General features: G+C 47.0%; 1 protein-coding gene across 1 annotated transcript in view; it reads left to right on the top strand.

The window, feature by feature from the left end:
* Positions 1 to 27,808, top strand: part of abcc3 (ATP binding cassette subfamily C member 3) — a 123,313-nt gene that overhangs the window by 27,449 nt on the left and 68,056 nt on the right. The window lies entirely within an intron of this gene.

Here is a 27,808-nt window from a genome sequence, read left to right as displayed (position 1 = left end):
GTGTTTTGTTTTTGGTGCCCAATTCACAACTTCCTTTGATAGTCCATTTATTATAAATATGTCATTAGCATGTTTTGTCAAACATATACCAGTAAAAGTATCTAACTTGGACAGAGGCAGGGGTTCTGGGAGTTCCTGGTAAGCGCTAGGTTGCACAGCCACTATTGCAGGTGGCATGGATTTTGTTGCCACAGAAAGCTGTGGAGGCCAAGCCAGTGGATAGATTGATTCTTGATTAGTACAGGCGTCAGAGGTTTTGGGGAGAAGGCAGAAACATAGAAAGATAGTTGCAGGAGTAGGCCATTCGGCCCTTTGAGCCAGCTCTGCCTTTCAATACGATCATGGCTGATCATCTAAAATCAGTACATCGTTCCTGCTTTTTCCCCATATAGAAACGTAGAAAATAGGTGCAGGAGTAGGCCATTCGGCCCTTCGTGCCTGCACTGCCATTACATATGATCATGGCTGATCATCCAACTCGGTATCCTGTACCTGCCTTCTCTCCATACCCCCTGATCCCTCCAGCCACAAGGGCCACATCTAACTCCCTCTTAAATATAGCCAATGAACTGGCCTCAACTACCTTCTGTGGCAGAGAGTTCCAGAGATTCACCACTCTCTGCGTGAAAAATGTTTTTCTCATCTCGGATCTAAAGGATTTCCCCTCTATCCTTAAGCTGTGACCCCTTGTCCTGGACTTCCCCAACATCGGAAACAATCTTCCTGCATCTAGCCTGTCCAATCCCTTAAGAAGTTTCTATAAAATCCCCCCCTCAATCTCCTAAATTCTAGCGAGTATAATCCGAGTCTATCCAGTCTTTCTTCATAAGAAAGTCCTGACATCCCAGGAATCAGTCTGGTGAACATTCTCTGCACTCCCTCTATGGCAATAATGTCCTTCCTCAGATTTGGAGACCTAAACTGTACGCAATACTCTAGGTGTGGTCTCACCAAGACCCTGTACAACTGCAGCAGAACCTCCCTGCTCCTATATTCAAATCCTTTTGCTATGAATGCCAACATACCATCCGCTTTCTTTACTGCTTGCTCCATCTGCATGCCTACTTTCAATGACTGGTGTACCATGACACCCAGGTCTCGTTGCATCTCCCCTTTTCCTAATCGGCCACCATTTAGATAATAGTCAGCTTTCCTGTTTTTGCCACCAAAGTGGATAACCTCACATTTATCCACATTATACTGCATCTGCCATGCATTTGCCCACTCACCCAGCCTATCCAAGTCACCTTGCAGCCTCCTAGCGTCCTCCTCATAGCTTACACTGCCCCCCAGCTTCGTGTCATCCGCAAACTTGGTGATGTTGCTTTCAATTCCCTCGTCCAAATCATTAATATATATTGTAAATAGCTGGGGTCCCAGCACTGAGCCTTACGGTACCCAACTAGTCACTGCCTGCCATTCTGAAAAGGACCCGTTTACTCTTACTCTTTGCTTCCTGTTTGCCAGCCAGATCTCTATCCACATCAATACTGAACCCCCAATACCGTGTGCTTTAAGTTTGTATACTAATCTCTTATGTGGGACCTTGTCGAAAGCCTTCTGAAAGTCCAGATATAACACATCCACTGGTTCTCCCCAATCCACTCTACTAGTTACATCCTCGAAAAATTCTATAAGATTCGTCAGACATGATTTACCTTTCGTAAATCCATGCTGACTTTGTCCAATGATTTCACCACTTTCCAAATGTGCTGCTATTCCATCTTTAATAACTGACTCTAGCAGTTTCCCCACTACTGATGTTAGACTAACTGGTCTGTAATTCCCCATTTTCTCTCTCCCTCCCTTTTTTAAAAGGAGTTACATTAGCTACTCTCCAATCCTCAGGAACTACTCCAGAATCTAAAGAGTTTTGAAATACTATCACTAATGCATCCACTATTTCTGGAGCTACTTCCTTAAGTACTCTGGGATGCAGCCTATCTGGCCCTGGGGATTTATCGGCCTTTAATCCATTCAATTTACCTAACACCACTTCCCGGCTAACCTGGATTTCACTCAGTTCCTCCATCTCATTTGACCCGCGGTCCCCTGCCATTTCCGGCAGATTATTTATGTCTTCCTTGGTGAAGACTGAACCAAAGTAGTTATTCAATTGGTCCGCCATGTCCTTGTTCCCCATGATCAATTTACCTGTTTCTGACTGCAAGGGACCTACATTTGTTTTTACTGATCTCTTTCTCTTCATATATCTATAAAAACTTTTGCAGTCAGTTTTTATGTTCCCTGCCACTTTTCCTTCATAATCTATTTTCCCTTTCCTAATTAAGCTCTTTGTCCTCCTCTGCTGGTCTCTGAATTTCTCCCAGTCCTCTGGTAGGCTGCTTTTTCTGGATAATTTGTAAGCTTCATCTTTTGCTTTGATACTATCCCTGATTTCCCTTGTTATCCACGGATGCACTACCTTCTCTGATTTATTCTTTTGCCAAACTGGGATGAACAATTGTTGTAGTTCATCCATGCAGTCTTTAAATGCCTTCCATTGCATATCCACCGTCAACCCTTTAAGAATTAATTGCCAGTCAATCTTGGCCAATTCACGTCTCATACCCTCAATGAAGAACTCAACCATATTATGGTCGCTCTTGCCCAAGGGGCCATGCACAACAAGACTGCTAACTAACCCTTCCTCATTACTCAATACCCAGTCTAGAATAGCCTGCTCTCTCGTTGGTTCCTCTACATGTTGGTTTAGAAAACTATCCCGCATACATTCCAAGAAATCCTCTTCCTCAGCACCCCTGCCAATTTGATTCACCCAATCTATATGTAGATTGGAGTCGCCCATTATAACCCTTGATTCCGTTAGCCCTACAAACTAAATCTATCTCTCTCTTGAAAACATCCAGTGAATTGTCCTCCACTGCCTTCTGTGGCAGAGAATTCCACAGATTCACAACTCTCTGGGTGAAGAAGTTTTTCCTCATCTCATTCCTTAATGGCATACCCCTTATTCTTAAACTGTGACCACCTGGTTCTGGACTCGCCCAACATTGGGAACATTTTTCCTGCATCTAACATTCTCAATCCTTTAAGAATTGTATATGTTGCTATAAGATTCCCTCTCATTCCAGTGAATACAAGTCCAGTCGGCGCATTCTTTCATCATATGTCAGTCCTGCCATCCCGGAAATTAACCTGGTGAACCTACGCTGCCCTCTCTCAACAGCAATAATGTCCTTGCTCAAATTAGGGGACCAAAATTGCACACAATGCTCCAGGTGCGGTCTCACCAGGGCCCTGTACAACTGCAGTAGGACCTCTTTGCTCCTAAACTCAAATCTTCTCGCAATGAAGGCCAACATGCCATTAGCTTTCTTCACTGCCTACTATACCTGCATGCTTACTTTCAGTGACTGATGTACATGCACACCCAGGTCTCGTTGCACCTCCCCTTTTCCTAACCTGACACCGCTCAGATAATAATCTGCCTTCCTGTTCATTCTACACGTGTCCCATGCCAATGCAAACCTGGAATTACATGTTGGACCTTGTGTATAATCGGTAGCTGATTTGCTTCTGCTCTGCCCACAACTCATTTCAAGTCTGAACTGAGGAAACCAAGTTGTTGCATGTATTGGTCGATGCTGATGTTGTTTCCTTTTTGAACAGATGATTCTACAGATTGCCCTCAGCGCTGAGCTTTTCCTGTGAGTTGTAGCTGTACTGAGTGCTGTTTGACACAGTGCTGAGTGCTATCAGAGCAGTACAGTGCAAAAATATATACAACATACAGACTGTGAGAAGATCTTTTGATTCATGAACCTTGCTTTTCATTGCTCTTTGTAGTCTAAAGTAACATTTGTGGACATGCATCAACATTCCTTAGAGCTTCTGTATAAACTATCCCTACTTCCAAGCATCATAAAGCACCTTTCCCTTCAAAGTGCTCTGTCTGTCACATAGATCTCTCTACATCCCAAGCCTAGGTACATGCTGTAAAGAGCTCAGACTCACACAGGTTGAAACACAAGCATCTTTATTGTTCAGGTCATTAACTACTAAGCAGGTGATCACACGTTCACACTGCTACAGGTCAACAGTGGGCAGATCTTACACTATCAATGCTATAATTAGGTGGGGTTATAATTACTAGGCATTCTAATTGGCTAACATGCTATAGCCAATGTACACATGCAGACCCTGCAGAGTATTTAACATCTGCCCAAGAAAGTCAAGTCAATTTCATTTCTATAGCACATTTGAAAACAACTCTCGTTGACCAAAGTGCTTTACATTGGTGCAGAAAGAATATAAAATACAATCTGGTTGTGATTCTCAAAGTTTGAAAGGTTTGCAGAGGAGGGAAGGTGAGATTGTTGTCTCTATATTGTTGACAAGCACAGTGCAAACATTGTCACTTTGCACTTGTATTCACCAAGGAGAATATGGAGGGTGGTGAGTTCCATGTGGGTTTACTAATATGCTAGGGTAGTCTCAAGTAATGAACTCTTGTTGGGACTCTGGGGTCAAGGAAAGAGCGTTCACGTCAAGGCCCTGTTTCCACCAATCTTTCCACCACCACGCACAAGAAGCACAAGAAGCGACAAGACAGACACCATTGTGTGCAGATGCCGAGAGGTGTGTTCAGCTCCGGCTGAACAACTTCTAATCTTGTGTGTGGACTCGATAAGAAGAAGAAGTTGGGACTCTTATTTAAAAATATATATATATATTAATAAATAAGGTGGATGAATGCCCAGAGCCTGAAGGGATCTATCCGAGATTGTTGTGAGAAGCAAGAGAGGAGATTGTGGGGAGATTGATGAAGATGTTTGTGTCCACTCTGGCCACAGACAAGGTCCTGGAGGACTGGACAGTAGCCAATTAGTTCCTTATGTTTAAGAAGGGAACTACAGAAATCCAAGGAAATGATAGGTTGGTGACTCTCATCAGCGATATGGAAGCTGATGGAGAGGATTCTTTGGGATAATTAGTGTCATAGTCATACAACACAGAAACAGGCCCTTCAACCCAAATGCTGACCAAGGTATCTCATCTAGGCTAGTGTCATTTGCCTGCCTTTAATCCATATTCCTGTGAACCTTTCCTATCCATGTACCTGTCCAAATATCTTTTAAGTGTTGTTATTGCACCTTCCTCTGGCAGCTCCTTCTATATACCCACCACTCTCTATGGGGTGGAAAAAGTTGCCCCTTGGGTTCCTATTAGATCTTCACCCTCTCACCTTAAACCTATGCCCTCTAGTTCTTGATTACTCTTCCCTTGGGGGAAAAACTCTGCATTCATGCTATCTATTCCCGTCATGAATTTATGCACATCGATAGGTTGTGATGGTCATAAATGACTTGGATGTAAATGTAAATGGATGGGTCAGTAAGTTTACAGATGAGCATCAAAGTTTATTGTGGGCAAAGTCAAAGGCCATGGTGTGGAAGGAAACAGGTTGGTGTGGGTGGAAGGCGAGTTGCCGGGCAGAGTAAGCATGAATAAGCATTTTCCCATTGCTCAGGTGTGTTGTGAAATGAGAACAGGGCTGGTAAAATGTATAGAAACCACGATGTATGCACCAAAGGTGTGGTCCTCAAACGTGCTAGTTAGAAGCAAGTTGTGATACATGGATAGACACAAAAAGCTGGAGTAACTCAGCAGGACAAGCAGCATTCTGGAGAGAGGAATGGGTGAAGTTTCGGGTTGAGACCCTTCTTCAGACAAGGACACTCCCAAAGAATGTAGGTTAAATGTGTGGACAACGATCAGGCAACTGGAGTATATCATGAGGAAATTTGCAATTGTCCATTTTGGCAGCACAAATAAAAAAAGCCTTCTATCTAAATAGTGAAAGATTGCAGAGCGAGGAGCTGCAGAGACGTTGGGGGTTGTTTGTGATTTGTAAAAGGCAAGTCTGCAGGTCCAGCATGAAACTGGGAAAGTTAACAACATTCTTTATTGGGAGAGAGATTCAATGCAAAAGTTGGAAGTTATGTGAGGACATTGGTGAGAATTCTCCTGGGAGCCCTGCATGGAATCAACCTCTTTATTTAAGGAAGGATGTTAATGTGGCTGTAGTGATTCAGAATTTGTTTACCACACTAATACCTGGAATGGGTGTGTTATCTTGTACTGAAAGTTTGTAGAGGCTGCGTGCATCTGCCGGTGGGTGGTGGAGCAAGTGGGAACTTGGTCGACGTACGTGGTTTTAACAGAGGGATGTGGCGATGATGTGTTCTCTTGTGGGAGCAGTGATGGAAATGGGGGGGGGCGGCGTTCCCCAACCTTTCAGTTTCCAGTTTCCATCCTGTGTGTGCATTTGCAGCTTTATCCTGCGCTACTTAATCCAAGGGCGAGCGAACGAGCGGACAGACGGACGAAAGCAACAATCATAGAGTGGGATAGATGACCATATAACAATTACAGCACGGAAACAGGCCATCTTGGCCCTTCTAGTCCGTGCCGAACACTTACTCTCACCTAGTCCCATCTACCTGCACTCAGGCCCTCCATTCCTTTCCCGTCCATATACCTATCCAATTTATTTTTAAATGATAAAAACGAACCTGCCTTCACCACTTCCACTGGAAGCTCATTCCACACAGCTACCACTCTCTGAGTAAAGAAGTTCCCCCTCGTGTTGCTCCTAAACTTTTGTCCCTTAATTCTCAAATCATGTCCTCTTGTTTGAATCTTCCCTACTCTCAATGGAAAAAGCTTATCCATGTCAACTCTGTCTATCCCTCTCATTTTAAAGACCTTTATCTTAAGTCTCCCCTTAACCTTCTGCACTCCAAAGAATATAGACCTATCTTGTTCAACCTTTCGCTGTAACTTAGGTGCTGAAAACCATGCAACATTCTAGTAAATCTCCTCTGTACTCTCTCTATTTTGTTGACATCTTTCCTATAATTTGGCGACCAGAATTGTACACCATACTCCAGAATTGGCCTCACCAACGCCTTGCACAATTTTAACATTACATCCCAACTTCTATACTCAATGCTCTGATTTATAAAGGCCAGCATACCAAAAGCTTTCTGGAACGCTAGTATGGGTGTTGTGGGCTGAAGGGACAGGTTTTCAGAGGGCTAGTATGGGCATTGTAGGCTGAATGGATTCTTGGGCTGGCGGCTAAGTCACTCAAGCCTGTTGTGCTGGCAGCTCACTCACTCTCTCATTCAGGGTTGGTGGGCTGGCAGTTGACTCACGGCTATTCCTTGAAATTCCATTTCAAGCAGGGTGCAAGGCCACCAAATTCAAGTGCAGTTTCATACCATGTCAAGCAGGGTGCAAGGCCACTAAAGACAGCGAGTCGTGACCTCTCCCCCTCCATCTTGCAGAGTCTGAGCCATGCCCACACTTCTGGGTTTTATATTCCTCCCTCCTCCCACCAGAAGAGGCGTGATCTTCATTAGGTGATTGACCGGAGAGAGAATCACAGCATTTTTAAACACTAATAACTCTTTTATTTTTCATCGATGGGAAAAATCCTCGGCACCTGATGAGCGGAGGGGGACTGAGTAAGATGGCCAAAAATCACAGGCGTACGTGGTAGCGTTTTTCTAAAATCAATATAAAGCGCAAACAGAAACTGGTCAAGATTAGACTTTTAATTATATAGAAGGCAAGGCAACTTTAATTAGGCAAGGCAACTTTAATTCGGCAACACAGCTTTCGCATTTCCAAACTATATTTTCAAACCACATTAAGGGCACTGACAGGTCAGTAAAATCACTCACAGTTTAGTAGACATGTGTTCAGTGTTATTCACAGCTCAGACTGAGAGACGCGAGTGACCCTCTCGCTCTCCCATCTTGCAGAGACTGACTGAGGTACACACACTTCCGGGTTTTATAGTCCCTCCGGAAGGGGCGTGGCCTTCAGGAGAGAGTATCTCAACATTTTTTAAACATACCTCTTTTATTTTTCATCGATGGGAAAAAATCCTCTTGTCCTGCACAGCGGAGGGGGACTTTGAATAAATCACAGTCGTAAGTGGCAGCCTTTTTTTCCGAAACCAATATACAGAACAACAGGAAGTGGTCAAGATCAGACTTTTAGTAATATAGATATGCCTATATCTCCCGTTTCCCTTTCCCTTGACTGTCAGTCTGAAGAAGGGTCTCGACCCGAAATGTCACCTATTCCGCTCTATGAACGTTGCTTTCGTCCGTCTGTCCGCGCATTCGCCCGCTCTTGGTGCCGCCGCTTCTCTCCTCAGACTCTGAGAGACACACAAACACACAGAGACACACGCACACGCGCACACACACACACACACACACACACAGCATGTCCGGCAGATTGGTGCGGGCCGAGACCAGGAGCAGGGCGATGGATGACATCAAACGGGTCATGGCAGCTATCGAAAAGCTACGGAAATGGTAAGGGGGACATTTTTTTTTAAAACCCGGAAGGAAATAGATGTTTAACAAAAAAAACGGGGCCATCTTACTCCGCTATAGGATCTTTGGTTTCCAGTCTCCATGAGATGGAGAGTGTGGAGGAAAGTGGCGCTGTAAGGGCACTCCACGTCTTTCACCAGCTCATTGGAACTTTTCCCAATTCCATAATGCCTGTCTAAGAACTTGGCCCTCATCAGACCTGGCGTCTCTCCGCCGTAAACAGAGTTCACCTCCTGGACGCTCAACTCGTAGACCACCCGCTCCTTCCTGAAGCGGATATCAAACAGCTGTAATCTGCTGGCGGGACTGTGGCGGAACGTGATCTCCCAGTCAAAGTAGCGAACGTGGTTGTTTACAGCGTGGTATCTTGGTCCATGTGGCTCAACTGGAGGGGGCCGTAGGTTTGAAACTTCTGGCGAGGTGTCAGCGAGGTGTAGTTGGGATCCGAATCCGTCCTTTGGATCTCTCTCTCTCACTCCCTCTCTCTCACCCTCTCGCCTCGGCATTCCCGGAATCATTTGCCATTTTGAAGTTCCTTCCTGTTGGGGGGGGGGGGGGGGGGGGGGTCACAAGTACTCTCACTGACGAGAGTTCAGTTCAGTCTGAAGAAGGATCTTCTCTCCAGAGTCGCTGCCTGTCCCGCTGAGTTACTCCAGCTTTGTCTAACTTCAATTTCACAAGTTAAATTAAAAACACAGAGTGCTGGAGGAACTCAGCGGGCTAGGCGGCATCTGTGGAGGGAATGGATTAGGAGTTGTTTCGGGCAAGGGTGCTTCAATAGGAAGGAACTGCAGATGAAAGATACTCGAGCGGATACTAATATCTTTGCTGCATATTGATTTTAGATAAAACGCTATCACTTACGGCTGTGATTTTTGGCCATCTTACTCAGTCCCCTCTCCGCTGAGCAGGTGCAGAGAATTCTTCCCATCAATGAAAAATAAAAGTGTTATTAGTGTTTAAAAAATGTTGAGAATCTCTCTCCTGTCAATCACGCCATGAAAGCCACACCTTTTCCGGTGGGAGGGGGAGGGGTTATAAAACCCGGAAGTGTGGGTGTGGCTCAGTCTCTGCATGATGGGGGAGGGAGAGGTCACGACTCTGTCTGAGCTGTGAATCAACTGAACACACTAAATGTCTACTCAACTGTGAATTTTGTGTTTTGTGAGGTTTTATGGTGGTTTCACCCTGCATGAAATGGTATGATGCTGCATTTGAATTTGGTGGCCTTGCACCCTGCTTGAAGTGGTATGAAACTGCACTTGAATTCGGTGGCCTTGCACCCTGCTTGAAGTGGTTGGAAACTGCACTTGAATTCGGTGGCCTTGCACCCTGCTTGAAGTGGTTGGAAACTGCACTTGAATTCGGTGGCCTTGCACCCTGCTCATAGTGGTAAGAAACTGCACTTGAATTTGGTGGCCTTGCACACTGCTTGAAATGGAATTTCAAGGAATAGTCATGAGTCAACTGCCATCCCACCAGCTGTGATTGAGCTGCCAGCAGATCAGGCTTGAGGGACTGAGCTGCCACCCCAAGAACCCATACCAGCACTCCAGAAAGCCGCCCCACTGGCCACCAATATTGGAATTGGTGGAGAGGTGGAATATTGCATCGGGGGACCAGCCCTCCCGTGTGAACATGGGACCCAATGGGTCCCACTTAGTCTAGTAATGCACTATAAAATATATTATAAATACACAATAAACAAGTTATGCATTGTTGTACTCGTACATGGGTATGACAGCACATAAAAACAATTATCCCCCCCCTTCCTTCTACCCCATGTTCCTAAAACCCATTTCCATCACTGTGTGGGAGTATCTGAATCTAGGGATTACTATTTAAAAAATAAGGGGTCAGTCATTTAAGACGGAATACTTTTTTTCTGATATTCATGAACATTGTAGCTAAATATTTTATTTTAAATATTTTTAAAGGTAGACAATTTCTGGATCAGAAAGGGGTGAAAGGTTAGAGGGGAATGCAGAATTCGAGCAACAGTGATATTGATCTTGTAAATGGCAGAGTGGGCACAAGGAACCGAGTGGTCCACTCCTGGTTCCTGTTGTATGAAACCCAACAGTGACCTGAGAGATAATTGTGACCCAGTAGTTGACGATGATGCAGACAGATTGTCAAAGGGTCCGTCAGACATGGTGCTGAAGCCATACTATCACGGGGGCTCTCCCACTTGGGAAGGTTGTGAATTCTGATGTGGGGAAAATAACATCAGTGTGGGTCAGGCAGTAGACAGAGGTAGACTGTGCAGCTAGGCAGCAACAATTCTCTGCCCCAGCTAGGCTGCAGCTCTGGTGATTGCAGGCTGCATGCTCTGTGGTGCATTTGCTCCTCTGAGGTTTGTGAACGAGACCAGTCAGTGAAGATATTATCATTGGCAGTACTTCTGCTGAATGAGGCTTACTTCATTATCAGTGTTTGACTTGGTTGTGTTTCTAACCACACGTTTGTGATAGTTGACTGTACCAGTGCATTCTGCATATGCCATCAGTTTCTAATGGTCCCACATGAATGTGCTGTCAGTTTGTGACTGATTGTTCAGCTTGTTGCAGCAGGTGACACCAGGTGTCACTCCAGGGCAGGCACAGACTATGTACACTAAGCTCCCTCTTCACTACCGCCAGGACATGATGAATCTGACCAGCAACCCTGCAAAGTCCCGGTCTTTCCGTGGACTCTTGTCTTCACACGCCTGCTGCACAATTCCCGCACAATTTTGAGAAGCTTTCCTCCTCTCTATGCCTCTGACCCGGTTGTGCATTCAGACATTGAATTGAATCCTTTATTTGTCATTCAGACCTTTCGGTCTGAACGAAATGTTGTTGCCTGCAGCCATACATGTAATAATAACAAAACACAATAAACACAAATTAACATCCACCACAGTGAGTTCACCAAACACCTCCTCACTGTGATGGAGGCAAAAGTCTTAGAGTTACTGTCTCTTCCCTCCTCTTCTCCCTCTGCGCCGAGGCGATACCCCACCGGGCGATGGTATCAGTCCCGCGGTTCAAGCTCCGCGGCCCGGGGGTGGTCGAAGCTGCCCGCAGCTGTTGCAACGGGTGCTCCGGAAAACAGGCACCAGCCTGTGACCTGCGAGCTCCCGACATTGTCCTCCACTGGCCCGCGGCCAAGCCCCGGATCCAGGTCGCCGCCGCCAGAACGCCGCCTCAGCCGCCAGAGCACCGTCTCCGCCCCGCACCGGGCCGCCCACAAGGCAACGTCTCAGCCCCGCACCGGGCTGCCCCCACGGGAGCACCTTCCAGCCGGGAGCCGGTCCGCCCTCACCGGAGCGCCTTCCAGCCGATAGCCAGGCCACCCACACGGCAGCGTCTCAGCCCCGCACCGGGCTGCTCACACGGGAGCGCCTTCCAGCCGGGACCCAGGCCGCTCACACGGGAGCGCCTTCCAGCCGGTAGCCGTGCCGCTCACACAGGAGTGTCTCAGCCCCGCGCCGTCCGCCCTCACTGGAGCGCCGAGTCGTGCCGCTACCCGGACGTCCCCACAGCTCGAAGACGGCCAGCCTCGCGTTGGTGAGTCCTGGCTGGCTCTACCTCTGGACCCTCGAGGTCGGATGCAGGTTGGAGGCCGCCAGCTCCGCCATTTGGCCTCAGCGCAGACGGGGGGAAGAGAAGGGGGATACGACAAAAAAGTCGCATTCCCCCGAAGGGAGAGACAGAAAGCTCTGTTTCACCCTCCCCCCACACACATAACACCACCTAATAACCAAAAAAATTACTAAACTAGACAAAAAAAAACAACACATAAAGTAAAAACAGACAGACTGCAGGCGAGCCGCAGCTGTATCACAGCGCCGCCACTTCTGACCTTGGCCATGAAATATGGCCCGTCATGTCGGCTGCCTTGGTGTCTGCTGAATGTGTCCTTGACGGTACAACTTGGCTTTGGAAGAGGAGGGTAGCAGGGATGCCCAGCGCCGTAGGTGGCTGCTATTTATTGACATTGTGGATGTGCGCAAATAATCTCACTGTGCCTAGTCACATGTGACAAAGTATTGCTGTTCCTGGGAGCTGGATGGCACCTGCCACTCAGGGGCTCTAGAGGAGGACCGACACAGATCCCATGGCCCACCGAACAGCACAAGCATCAGCAGGGCTTTTCAGCAACAGGTCTGTACCACATCCTCTGCAAAGATCAATGGGAAACTGGTCCACACACTTAGTATATCATTTTTTTATTTTTTTATTTTTTTATTTTTAATCAAAAATATTTATTCAAATATTAAAATTGTATTTACAATACAATAAACCAAAACACCACCATACTACAAGATGAACAAATATGCTAATCAACTGCTAAACAACTATATTACAATCCTTGTCAAGGATACATTCAACCCCCCTCGGTGCCCAGCGGTCGCGGAACTCCCTCAGGGTGCCCGTAGACAGGGCGTATTCCCTTTCCATCCGCACCCGGGCACGGACGTACCCCCGGAAAAGGGGCACTTAGTATATCATTGGCAGGCAGACTCCTTGAGATAGCACTGTTTGTGTGGAGCATGCTGTCTCTATCTGGGAGTCTACCTGAACCTGAGTAGGCCAGGCTGGTAAATGGGTAGGGACTGGTCACCACCCAGCTAGGGCACTGGACAGAACTGGGTGGAATTCTCTGCCTCGGAGAGTAGTGGAGGCAGGTTCTCTGGATGCTTTCAAGAGATAGCTAGATAGGGCTCTTAAAATTAGCGGAGTCAGGGGATATGGGGAGAAGGCAGGAACGGGGTACTGATTGGGGATGATCAGCCATGATCACATTGAATGGTGGTGCTGGCTCGAAGGGCCGAATGGCCTGCTGTTGTCTATTGACTGCGTTCCTCCAGGATCGACTGTGGGTCATAAACCCACTGCTGACCTTTGTTCTTGAGGAAGCACTGGGCCTCTGCTGCCGTTGTGACTGCACTGACTCACGGAGAAAGTACTTTCAGAGGTCAGATATTTTGCATAACAACAACTCCTCCTTAGTAAGAGACCCACTATAATCTACTTACTGCCCCAACAGATGCAGTGTCCTCCCTGACTCTCCACTCTGCACTGGACCACTTGACCAATACGAACACGTTGTTGTTCAACTGACTGCGGGTTGGCGATCAACACCATCACGCTCTCTAAACCTCACCAAACGTGGCGAGCGGAGTCTCTGCTTGTCCCTGTGTAATTGGATACACGGCTTCCTTAACTGCAGACCGCACTCAGAGTGAACTGGTGACAACACTTCCTCTTCGCAGGAACATTAGCAAAGCTTCTCATTTTCACCCTGCAAACAGCTTCTGGCCTGTTTCCTTTATCATCATTACTGTTTTTGCATAACTTTCTTTACCTCTCCACATCACCGTCTATATCTCTCGTTTCCCTTTCCCCCGACTCTCCGTCTGAAGAAGGGTCACCCATTCCTTCTCCCCAGAGATGCTGCCTGTCCCGCTGAGTTACTCCAGCACTTTGTGCCCATCTTCAGCATTAGTATATATTTATTTTATAACGTAATGAACCTGTTAAGCTGCCGTGAGTAAGAATCGTTCCACTGCTGGTACTAATAACAATTAAACTCTCCTGACTCTTGAGTGCAATGAGGAGGGCAGCCAGTCGCTGGTCGATGTCCATTCACAGGCGCCAACTCTCTGCCTACAGACCGTGCGGACGTATCTTATACATAGTGCATCCTGCTCGACGGCGAGTGCTGCCAATGATAGTTTATCTTCTGTCAGGGTGTACTCCACATGAATGCAGAGAGCGAGAGCTTGCATTCTCTCCTTGAGTCCCTAAAGACTGATCCATTCTCTTCAGCCCCACCCTCTTGGTCTTTGTGCACACAGAGCAATGGAGCGTAAGGGACGTCAGCCAGAACACCTCTACGTCAGTGTGTTGCTGGGGCCGTGCTCAGCCCAGGCAGTGAGCCGGTGAGTGGCCCGTCCAAGCCGACTGCCCACGTGTTCTTGGAGCGAGCATGTGGGTGAGCTGGAGCTGCAGTATCCCAGACATGTTTACAGCAGTTCCAGTGCTTACACTATTACAGGTGTTTCAATTCAACTGAGTAAAGTAACAACATGTTGTCTTGGAAATAAAGTCCCCAAAACCTCTCAGAGATATAGACAGAGTCCATACACTCTGGCCATATACTCCGGCCATATACTCCGGCCATATACTCCGGCCATACACACTGGCCATGCACACTGGCCATACACACTGGCCATACACACTGGCCATACACACTGGCCATACACACTGGCCATACACACTGGCCATATACACACTGGCCATACACACTGGCCATACACACTGGCCATATACACACTGGCCATATACACACTGGCCATATACACACTGGCCATACACACTGGCCATATACACACTGGCCATATACACACTGGCCATATACACACTGGCCATATACACTCTGGCCATACACACTGGCCATATACACTCTGGCCATACACTCTGGCCATATACACACTGGCCATATACACTCTGGCCATACACACTGGCCATATACACTCTGGCCATACACTCTGGCCATATACACACTGGCCATATACACACTGGCCATACACACTGGCCATACACACTGGCCATACACACTGGCCATACACTCTGGCCATACACACTGGCCATATACACACTGGCCATACACACTGGCCATACACTCTGGCCATACACTCTGGCCATACACTCTGGCCATACACTCTGGCCATATACACACTGGCCATATACACACTGGCCATATACACTCTGGCCATACACACTGGCCATATACACTCTGGCCATACACTCTGGCCATATACACACTGGCCATACACACACTGGCCATATACACACTGGCCATACACACTGGCCATATACACACTGGCCATACACACTGGCCATATACACACTGGCCATATACACACTGGCCATACACACTGGCCATATACACTGGCCATACACACTGGCCATATACACACTGGCCATATACACACTGGCCATACACACTGGCCATACACACTGGCCATATACACACTGGCCATACACACTGGCCATACACTCTGGCCATACACACTGGCCATATACACACTGGCCATACACACTGGCCATACACTCTGGCCATACACACTGGTCATACACTCTGGCCATACACACTGGCCATACACACTGGCCATACACACTGGCCATACACTCTGGCCGGTCACAGGTTCCCAGCCAGACGCTGAGTGTAGCTCAGTCTATTTCTCACGCCCTGACTCATCTCTACGATGACAGTGCATCAGAGGTTGGCAAAGGATGCGTGGTGCTCACTGCCTAACATGCAATATAGAACAGTACAGGAGCAGGCCCTTCAGCCCACAATGTCTGTGCTGAACATGATGCCAAATGAAACTAATCTCCTCTGTCTGCAGATGAAACAGCATGCACCCCGTCTCCTGCTGTTCAAGTGTCGGGGACTTCAGCTATGGTCAAACTGATAACTCTGTCAGGGTTGACGAAGACTTGAGCTCTAGGGAATGAAGTGGGAGGCTTAGGGCACATTGTCCCTGCACTTCCCAGCCATTGCTGTGGGCTCTCACTTCATTTCTTGGTCATTTGGAGTTGTGGCCTATCCATCATCATAGTTCCTGCCATCAAGGGGAATTTATAGACAATGGGTGCAAGAGTAGGCCATTTCGCACTTTGAGCCAGCACCGCCATTCACTGTGATCATGGCTGATCAACCACAATCAGTACCCCGTTCCTGCCTTCTGACCATATCCCCTGACTCTGCTATTTTTAAGAGCTCTATCTAACTCTCTCTTGAAAGCATCCAGAGAATCGGCCTCCACTGCCTTCTGAGGCAGAGAATTCCACAGATTCACAACCCTCTGGGTGGAAAACGTTTTTCTTCATCTCCGTTCTAATTGGCCGACCCCTTATTCTGAATTTATCGTCTCAGGAGGAAGAGTTGAGAGGCCAGCCGGGTTAGAGTTACCACACTCAGAGACAGAGGCCAGGTGTGCTCTTGACAGGATGTTGAAGGATGTCAAGAGTGAGGTGAACATATCTCAGCCAATATCCCAGAGCACCATGGTTTCAACATTACTGCTATTCTCTCAAGTTTGCTGCTGTGTTTCTTGCTTTTACAGTGGTAACTATGCTTAAGAAAGGTCACATTTGGCCTTAACGCCCTTTGGTACATCCTGAATAAGATGAAAAGAGGTTAGAGAAACTCGGCCCTGTCCTTGTGCTTGCGTCTAACCCACCTGGGCAAGTGCATTTCTGTGCAGTTCACACCACTGTTTATAAATTCAGTCTAACAATCGTGACAGTCCCATCGAGAGGATGAGAGGGGAAATGTGGTGGTTTCCAGATCTCACCTTGCATGTGGCAACTACAGGACTTGCCACTCCTGGGCTTGTGTCGGCACTGGTTTCCCCCACCAACATCACTTTTACAGCAGTGACATGGGGTGAGAACAAACAGGCCTGACACCGTGCTGAGCAGCCAAGGGCAAGAGGTAAAAGCAGGACTAGACTGTGTGTGTGTGTCTCTCTATACCTGCTCCATGGATGATCTGTTCTCCCAGCATCCTTCCTGCACTAGTCCCATGTCCCTCAAAAATCCTGTATGCTTTATCAACCATTGATATTCAAATCACTACATTGATTATATGACATTGACTGGAATTAAACTCTTCAATCCTTGGTGAAACCTGTCTATTGGGATGTGTGAGAGGACAATGCGGAGGGAGCTTTATCCTGCTCTTGTCCTTGAAGCATGTGGTCGCACAGTACTGATGAAGGTTTATTCTGGATATAACCAACATTGGTCTGTAATTAGGTGTAAGGACAGTCATTGTTCTGACCCAACGTCGGGGCCTATCTGACTGATTTGAGACCGAGATTGTGTACCTCTGCCTGTGACTGTCTGGTGGTGATGTGAGCTGGAGTGCCCTGGTCCCTGTCGTGTGGTGTGTGAGTGGGCCATCGGTGTGTGGAGCTCCAGGGTCCAACACTGTCTCGAGGCCTGAGCCCTGTAGGCAAAGGCAAAGGCAAGGCTCGCATTTTTGCAAAACCTCTTGCCTTCTGGACATCCTGAAACACTTCGCTGGTGTGGTGTGGTCACTGTTTCTTTTAAAAAAAACAAATGGGCAGGAAGTTTATGCAGTGTACGATCTCGTACTGCAATGTGAAATAAGTCCCGTCATCTGCTCACAAGATGCTCCCGTGTTAGTTTCTTACATTTTATTGCCAACACCGGGGTCCACATTTGCCCTTGGTTAGTTTAGTTTATTGTCACCGCGAAAAGCTTGTTTGTTGCGTGCTAACCAGTCAGCAGAAAGAGTATACATGATTACAATCTAGCCAGTGTACAAACACACGATAAATGGAATAACGTTTAGTGCAAGATAAAATCCAATTAAAGATCGTTCGATTAAAGATGGTTAGATTGTGTGATCCTGTGCCAATCTAAATAAGCTGACAGCTCTGATCCAAAACATGCTGGAGAGTAGACGCTTCTTTGTAGACCTCAGGGGTGATTGCATCAGATGGCGCTGACAACAGAATGAGCTTCCTCGTGTTGTGTCTTGCCTTGTGTTCTTGCCCCTCGGCTTTTCAACATTTACACCATCGACCAACCCATCCACCCAAGCAGCAGAAGCTTCCTGTATGCTGATGACCTCTGTATCGTATCTCAGTGTTAGTCCTTGGCGGAACTTGAGAAGTCCCTCACTGAAGCGTTAGACGGCCTTACCAACTATTACGCCCTAAATCATTTACAGGCAAACCCAGACAAAACACAAATTAGAGCCTTCCACCTCAAGAACCGTGATGCGAACCGCATATTAACTGCTGTCTGGTATGGGAAGAGTCTAGCCAACTCAGCCAAACCCATATACCTGGGAGTTATGCTGGACTGCATCCTAAGCTACAAAGACCATGTTAGCAAGACAAAAGCAAAGATAGGAGCCAGAAACAACATCCTGAGAAAGCTGGCCAACTCTGAATGGGGATCAGATCCAGGAACCATTCGGAGTACTGCCTTTGCACTATGCTATTCAGCAGCCAAATATGCCTGCCCAGTCTGGGGACGTTCTTCACACACCAAGAAGTTTAATCCGGTGCTAAACGCAGCATGCAGAACCATCTCTGGTTGCCTCAAACTCACAAGAGTTGACAACCTGTACCTGCTGTGTGGTATTGCACCCCCTCCAAGCAGAAGAGCAGTCTCCCCAAAAGTAGAAGGCAGCAAGCAGGAGGATGCCCCTCGTCACCCACTCTTCCAACACGTCCAGGCACCAAAGAGGTTAAAATCCAGAAATAGCTTCCTACATGGTTCAACCCCTGGATGATAACCCCCGCACCTGCAGGAGAGACACCTGGGTGACACCACTGCAATCAAAACCCCACACACTGACACCATACGCTGAGGAGTCCCTTCCATGGCCAGTTTGGCTCTGCCTCAACAGCCTCAGAACACAGGTCGGACAGCTCAAAGCCCTCATGCAGAAGTGGAGGTACAACAACACTGAACCAACCCAATGTGACTGCGGGGAGGCAACCCAAACTATGGAGTACTTACTTACCTGCCTCCTCCTCCCAGAGCCCTGCAAACCAGAAGATCTCAAGGTCTTCCAACCATGTGCCAGAGCCTGCGTTATGCAGTGGCTTGGAAAAGTGTAGCGATACAACAAGAAGACGTAGACTGATGCAACTCGTGGTACCTCCTCTCTGGTCTCCCAATGATGAGGAATGCCTGACAAATGATTTGGTTCTTATGTCTTCCAAATATTAGCACAATGGAGCCCAGCAGGTCGCTATTGTTGCGACGTGATGGGTGGAGAACAGTCGCCTGTCCGTGGCAGGGCCCTTTTACAAGTCACAGTACACTTTATACACAGTATAAAGTATCCTTTATTGTCATTCAAACTTTTAGTTTGAACGAAAATACGTACCTTGAAGTCATGACAGAGAATAAAATAACAGAACACACAATGAACACAGTTTAACATCCAACACAGTGAGTTAACCAGGCACCTCCTCACTGTGATGGAAGGCAAAAGTCTTAAAGTCCTTGTCTCTTTCCTCCTTGTTCTCCCTCTGCATTGAGACGATCCAGGCTTTCAATGTTGGGGCCCCCCGCCGGGTGATGGTAAGTCCCGCGAGCCGAATCCGAGCTCCGCGAACGGGCCCGTTCAAACTCCGCAGCCCGGGGCGGACGAAGCTGCCACCCTCCAGTTCAGCGGAGGAAGCTGTTGTTGCAGGAGCTGCGGGAATCGGTCACCAACCTGGGACCTGCGAGCTCCCGATGTTGTCGTCCACTGGGCCCGCGGCCGAAGCCTCCGAGGCTCCGGTCGGGCCGCCGCCGCCGCAGCGTCACCACAGCCCCGAAGTTGGCCAGCCTCGCGATGATAAGTCCTGGCTCTGCCTCTGGAGCCACGAGGTCGGTCCCAGTTGGAGGCCACCAGCTCCGCGATTAGGCCTCAGCGCAGACGGAGACGGAGATATGACAAAGAAAAGGTCGCATCCCACCCCCCCACCCCCCCAAAGGAAAAGACCAAAATAAGTTTCCTCCGCCCCCACATATACACAACTCAAAATAAACTAAAACATACGTCCAACAAGACAAAAGAAAACAAAAAAAAGAAAAAGACAGACGGACTGCAGGCGAGCCGCAGCTGCTTGGAAACGCCGCCACTTCCGGAGAGTTCATGGCTTAACTTCTACTTTGGGAGGAGTTAGGATCTTACGGAGGATGGACAGGGCATCTTGGACAAATGCTTGTTTTGGGATGGCTTGTTCCGAAGTCCTCATTACTGAGGTTGTAAAAGCATGGCAGCAGGTAAAATTTTCCCCATGTTGGGGGAGTCCAGACCCTGAGTTCACAGTTTGAGAATAAGGAGTAGGTCATTTAGGATTGAGATGCGGATAAATGTTTTCACCCAGAGAGTTGTGAATCTGTGGAATTCTATGCCACACAAGGCAGTGGAGGTAAATTCACTGGATGTTTTCAAGAGAGAGTTAGATATAACTCTGAGGGCTAACGGGGTACTGATTTTTTATGATTAGCCATGATCATATTGAATGGTGGTGCTGGCTCGAAGGGCCGAATGGTCTACTCCTGCACCTATTTTCCCTGTTTCTACATTATCTGATGCTTGAGGATTTCATTCTTTCTACATCTCAACCACACATGTACCAAGACCTCGTGCCACAGGTGCTTGGAGCTTTGAGTGCAAGGCAGCTGAGCTCAGCTAAGTGGAGTGCCATGTGTGAGGTATTTGGATCTTCCAGTGACTGAGATTAAGGAGCATGTAGGAAGTGTCCAACAGTGCCACAGGCTGACAAGACGGTTACAAAGTGTTGAATGTGTAGCTGGAGTGAGGTTGCAGATGAGGGAGCTGCAGAGTTTAGAATTATTTCTGTCCAGGGGATCTGTACAAATGGGTTGCATCTCAGCAGGACTGGAAATAATCACCTGGCAGGGTGGGGTCTGCTGGAGATTTTGGGGGAGGTTTAAACAAGCTTAGCTGGGGATGTAGCAGGTCCCTCCTCGGTCATGACTGCCCATGGGTGATGCATCCTAGTTGTTGGCTGCTTGCTCCAACCCTCTGCTGGAGCAGCGTCGCTTGTGGCTGAAGAGACCAATGCGGGAGTGACAGTCTCTGTGGCAAAGGTCACATTTGTGTGTGTGGTCTCTGGTTTGTTGAAGTTGCTGCGCTCCTCTCTACGTGCCCGCTTGTCTGCCGCTGCGTTCAACAGTTTCTCTTCCCCCGTTTTGAGATGTTGGTTCAGGGTATCTCTCCACCTCGTGCGGTCAGCTGCAGGGCTCTCCCAGGTCTCCACATCCATGTCGAGCACCTTCATATCTCTCTTGCAGACAACCTTGTAACGTAGCTGGGGGCGGCCAATGGTTCTCCTCCCAGATGTCAGCTCTCCATAGAGGATGTCTTTTGGAATACGGCCATCCTCCATGCGGTGGACCTGGCCCAGCCACCGCAGTCTGCGCTGCCTGAGTAGCGTGTACATACTGGTAAGGCCAGCGCGAGACAGGATCTCGGCGTTGGACACTCTGTCTTGCCAGGATATGCCCAGGATACGGCGAATGCTTCTCAGGTGGAAGGTGTTGAATCTTCTCCCCTGTCTGGCATATGTAGTCCATGTCTCAGTGCCTTACAGCAGCGTGCTGTTGACACAGGCATTGTAGACTGCTATCTTTGTCTTCACTGTCAGCTTTGGGTTGGTCCACACTCGAGTTGTGAGGCGAGCGAGAGTTGTAGCTGCCTTCCCGATCCTCTTGTCGATCTCTGTGTCCAAGGAGAGGTTGTCGGTGATGGTGGAGCCGAGGTACGTGAACTGATCATAGAATCATAGAATCATAGAAAGTAGGTGCGAGAGTAGACCACCAGGTCCGTCGAGCCCGCACCGCCATTCACTCATGGCTGAACACTAAACAAACACACTTACCCACAAACAGTAGACACAAGACACAGAACACAAGACACTACCCTCCCCTTTATACCGCTATCACCCCTCTCCACCCCAAGAACCGCGTGATCTCCTGGGGGAGGCAAAAAACCGGATAAAAACCCAGGTCCAATTCGGGAAAAAAATCCGGGAAATTCCTCTCCGACCCCAATCCAGGCGATCGACACTTGTCCAGGAGATCACTCAGGTCTTACTACACTAACCATACCTAGGTCCATATCCCAGCCCTCTCCCCGTAGCCCCTTATCCCCTTGGCAGCTAAAAAACCATCTATTTGTGACTTAAATATATTTAACGTTTCTGCTTCCACTGCTCCCTGGGGCAGTGAATTCCACAAACTAACCACCCTCTGGGTGAAGAAGTTCTTCCTCATCTCAGTTTTAAAAGAGCCCCCCCTCACTCTGCAACTATGTCCCCTAGTTCTAGCCCCCCCGATCATTGGGAACATCCTCGGTGCATCCACCCGATCAAGGCCCCTCACGATCTTATACGTTTCAATGAGATCGCCTCTCATTCTTCTAAACTCCAGAGAGTAGAGTCCCAGCTTACTTAACCTTTCCTCATATGTCAACTGATGGACGGCATCGAGTTCGTAGTTGTCGATGGTGATGACTGGCGGCCCCTCTGTATCCTGTCCCAAGACGTTTGTCTTCTTCAGGCTGACGGGAGCCTTAGAAAATGAATTCTGGAAGGAGAAACAGGAAGTGTTGGAACTATCGCGTTCTTTCTGTGGTGTGACGACTAGAACTGCACACAATTTTCCAAGTCTAACCGATGTCTGATGTCCAATTCATGATCAATGAGGTGAACCTTCTTCACCAACCCTGCCAGCTGTACCACTGGGTACAAAGCTAGTCTTGCCAGCTGTACCACTGGGTACAAAGCAACCCTGCCAGCTGTACCACTGGGTACAAAGCAACCCTGCCAGCTGTACCACTGGGTACAAAGGTAGTCTGCCAGCTGTGAAACCTCCGCGATGCACTTCTACTGCACATCGGAATTATTAATTGATAGCAAAGCCTCTAACAAAGTTGTGCTTTTCAATAAATCTCGTGGTTCTCTGAACAAATTGTATTTTATTGAGCAGTTGCAGCTTATAAGAAAATCAGGAATTAACTACAGTGAAGAAACTACGCAGGAATGAATGGAAAGAGTGCAGCATTCAACATTCACAACTCCATTCCAGTCTTTCTTCAACACAATCAGCCGCCCTTTGTGCTAAGGATCAATGAAGTACAGGGGGACCTTGGGTGTAAATTCGTAGCTCCCTGAAAATGGCGACATTGCTGGATAGGTTGGTGAAGAAGGTTCACCTCATTGAAGCTTTGCCTCATTGATCATGAATTGGACATCAGCTGCATAGACATCGGTTAGACTTGGAAAATTGTGTGCAGTTCTAGTCGTCACACCACAGAAAGAACACGATAGTTCCAAAGAGAGTGCAGAAGGACTCACCTGGAGGTTTTCTGGATGGAGGGCTGGAGTGCAGGAGGCTGAGAGGTTTAATACAATTATGAGAAGCACAAATAGAATGTATTGTTGGTCTCTTTCCCAGGATAGGGGTGTCTAAAACTAGAAGACATGGGTTTAAGGTGAGACAGGTAATATTTAAAGGTCTTCTGTTGGATGTTTTTCCACACAGAGGGTGGTAGATGTGTGGAACAAGCTGCCAAGAGAGATGACAGGCACAATCACAGTAAGAAGGATTTGGAGAGGGACATGGGTTGGAAAGAAACATAGGGATATGGGCCAAATGCAGGAAAATGGGAGTAGTGTGGCTAGACATCTTGGTCAGCCTTAATGAGTTGGGCCAAAGGGCCTGTTGCCATGCTATTTGACTGACTCAATAGACAATAAGTTTAAGAAGGAACTGCAGATGCTGGAAAAATCGAAGGTAGATAAAAATGCTGGACAAACTCAGCGGGTGAGGCAGCATCTATGGAGCAAAGGAATAGGTGACGTTTCAGGTCGAGACCCCTAAGTACAGGAGTAGGCCATTCGGTCCTTTGAGCCAGCACCGCCATTCACTGTGATCATGGCTGACCACCCACAATCAGTACCCCGTTCCTGCCTTCTCCCCATATACCTTGACTCTACTATCTTTAAGAGCCCTATCTAACTGTTGAAAGCATCCAGAGAATCGGCCTCCACTGCCTCCTGGGGCTGTGATGATTGACCACCACAACTACAACCATGTTGCTCAGGGTGAGGCATTGGGGTGTTTGGGGTGTTTGCCTTCTTCATGCCCACTTCTGCTCGATTTGAAAATCAAATAAAAGAATTATGGTTATCTTGGAAATAGTTAACTATGATATTGCATAAATTCTTATTGGAAATGTTTTAATCATTTGGACTTGTGACAATGCAAACATAGCAAGATAAGGCATCACCGAGATGGATGATTGCAATTTTTGTGGAGAGAGTGGTGCAATCTACTGGCATCATCTCAATGATGGATGTATGAGGGAGGGCCACATGTTGTGCTTTGTGGCAAATGATGAAACAAGGTATGGCATTTTAAAAAAATCATGAATTTCAAACAAATGCACCAAGAGGAGATGGGGAAATATTGAAGACGCTCTTAATCAGAGACGGCAGCCGATGAAGTTGTGAGTTAGCAGTACATGTGGTTTAGAAATGTTTACAACTTGACAAAAGTTCAATGAAATTCATAAGAATGTTACAACATTTTGAGATTTTAAAAATCAAGTCTGCAATTTATCCCATCAGATAAAGCATAAAAAGTTTAATTTGACACCTAATTCACTTTCATATCTTCAGTATTAAAAAAGTTACGGCCATTTTCATACTCTGAAATTAGCATCTTGTTCCCTATTGCTTTTCCATTGACTTAATCGAGGACAGTCAAAAGCCCATAACTTTCTTGAAAATTAAGAGAATTGAATGAAATTTTCAGTTATTATAGATTGCAGCATTCTGAAACAAATATGAAACAATTTTACTTGGATGATCTGAAATTAAAGCATATAATTAGTTAGCTACCTAATTGTAGCTAATTACAAAATTCAATTATTAGATCTAATCATCTATCCATTTCTTAAGAAAAGGTTAACATTTTTAAATAGCCTAATAGGGCTTTTTCACGGGGTGAGTTGACGCAAGATGTCACCAGAGTGAAGTGGTCGTGGTCCAGCACGAGTCTCGCACGATATAACGGGGGGTAGATAAAGAGTTCCCACGGTACTCGGCATTTCTGTTATTTGTGCGAGTGACTTGTCCGTCTCCCGAGCTTTCGCGTTAAATCTTGAATGAACATCGTGAACTACACGTGACACAAATGATGTAACTTTTTTTTTCACACACTATAAATATCCTCCCTTGGTTGAATTGGCTCATTTGGAGACATGTTTTACTGTGTATGTGGGAGACACAGATGGACTGAGCACAGTACCTCTGTCTTACTGTGTGTGGGAGAGGGGGAGAAAGAGACGTACACTCACAGAGGCAGAGTCTCTCAGCCTGTGTAAGAGGGAGGGAGAGAGAGAGAGAGGCACACACAAGGTGGATGTGAAATCTCACCTGCCTGTTTCAGTGACAGACACCCGCCGCCAGTAAATGAAGACACCCCCATCTGTCTCCCCCTCCTCTCCCTCGACTCCCCCACCTTTCCCTCCCAACTCCAGTCCCGTCCCGACCCCCTGAGAAACTGAATAGAGCAACAATATAGATATAGAAACTGAAACAATATAGAAACTGAATAGAGCAACATGGCAAAAACATCTCTGACACGCTTTACCCCCTTTCTTTGAGATTTTCTGGGAGCCATCTCTGCAAGTGTTCCTGTTAAAAAGATTATCCAACAATGACAATTAGGTGGGACGTCCTCGAAGGACACATGTTCCCTTGTCGATATTGAGACCACATTTTTTACTCACCTTCTGTCCCCTCTGTCCAGCTTCCGGGTTTACCGTTCGCAGGAGTTCCCACGCGCTATATCTCTAAAATCTGAAGTTAGGTAATGTCTAAATGAACTGCAGACGCTGGTTAATGCTGGTTAATACGCACAGAAGGACACAAAATGTTGGTGTAACTCAGCAGGTAAGTCAGATCTGGGAAGAAAAACATAAAAAGCTGGAGTAAGTCAGCGGGTCAGGCAGCATCTCTGGAGAAAAAGAATAGGTGGCGATTCGAATCGGAACCCTTCTTCAGACAGCCTAATCGGAATTGAGTCTGAAGATGTGTCTCGTCCCGAAACATCAGCTATTTTTCTCCAGAGATGCTGCTTGACTCGCTGAGTTACTCCAGCTTTTTGTGTCTGTCTTCGGTTTAAACCAGCATGTGCAGTTCACTCCTTACACGGGTCTCTGTACAACATTGATTGGTAGCGTTCCGGACCCTGCTTCAGGAAGGCATCGATCGCTAGTCGGCGAGGACTCCGACCTGCATCTCTCAAAGAAGTACATGTGAAAAATTTCTCACGGACCATAAAAATGCGTAACCTTTCAGTAAAGTCCCTTTTAAAGTCCCTTTTAAAGATTATAGTTATTTTCTTGAATCTCATTAACATAACTCATGAATAAGTTGATGTCCATATGCGGATGTAAATCTTTATTTTAATTTATTTTTAAAATTCAATCCCACAGAAGACAATTTTTACTCACCTTCTGTCCCCTCTGTCCAGCTTCCGGGTTCACCGTTCGCAGGAGTTCCCACGGTACCCGCAAGAGTTATTACGGATATCGCACTGGCCACTACGTTCATATAATGTTGCAATGCTCAACCACAAGTGTACAAGTCACTCTTGGAGAAATTCAAACTTTCTTGAATTTTCTCCCGAGTGACCAAGGTACACGATTACCTGCCGTTAGCTACGGTGGTCCACGGTGGTCCACGAATGCCGTACTGTTATCGCACGAGGTTCCCACGATGTTAAACTCTGGTTCACTCTTGCGTCAAGTCGCCCCGTGAAAAGGCCGCCTAAGTGTCCAAATAACATTCACACAAGAATTCACAATATAACATGATTTTTAAATCTCATTGTCATGAATTTATAGGCCAAATGGAAGGAATTTAGTGTTTAATTCCCGTAAATTAATGGCCATTTAAATCATCTTGCAAGTGGGATTTTGTGGAATGCGATCGTTTGGAATGTTGCGGTTTGCGGTGAATTTAAACCCCATATTGGCAGGAAAAACACTGCCGGTTCGTATGGGGCCTAAATCACCTTTTCGCAATGTAAAATTTGGATTAAAGTAATCATAAGAAGCAAGTTTATATGTAAAATAAACGGCTTAACTTTATTTGTTCCGTACGGGAGACCTGTCCCGTTGACGGCGTTAGAAGTCGATTTTTATTTTACTGCGATTAAATTGTCCAGCGATGTTTATAAAAAACTTCAGAGAATGGATGTCGGAGCGATTTTTCTGCAGCAGCTGAACAGGCTGAGAAAGATCGACTCCGACAGGCAGGAGAAAATGGCATTTTAATCCCGCCCCCCTCTCAAAGGCGCCAAAGTCGCGCACACGGTCAGTGGCAGAATTGCAGCGCCGCTGAAGGTAAGTTTTGTAACATACCTAAAATTCATCTGGGAAAGGGAGCTAGAATATGTGAATAAACATTGCCCAACGGGGAACGGGTGTGTAAGGGAAAGATTCATGATGAAAATGTGTGTCTGCTTCTCACAATCAGTGTTAATGATGAGGTGGTGGGCTTCATATTTCAAGCATTTTGATGATGCAAAACTCTGGCATGGTGAGACGTTGGAATGGGAGTGGGTGTTCAGGGGAGGTATATCAAGGGGGGTATATCAAGGGGGGAATATCAAGGGGGAAATATCAAGCTGGGCAAACGTGCACAAACTTGGCAGATGGATTGTGATGTGGGAAAGAGCAAGGTTGTTGACATTGGTGCATAAAACAATCATTGGTGAAAGATTGGAATGTGCTGCTATCCAAGAGTACATTGGACCATTTGAGTGTAAGAATAAAGATCTGTCGTGCTC

The sequence above is a fragment of the Amblyraja radiata genome, chromosome 26 (genome assembly GCF_010909765.2).
Source record: "Amblyraja radiata isolate CabotCenter1 chromosome 26, sAmbRad1.1.pri, whole genome shotgun sequence".
Lineage (NCBI taxonomy): Eukaryota > Metazoa > Chordata > Chondrichthyes > Rajiformes > Rajidae > Amblyraja > Amblyraja radiata.
The sequence above is the reverse complement of the archived record's forward strand: the minus strand, read 5'-3'. Positions and strand labels throughout refer to the sequence as shown.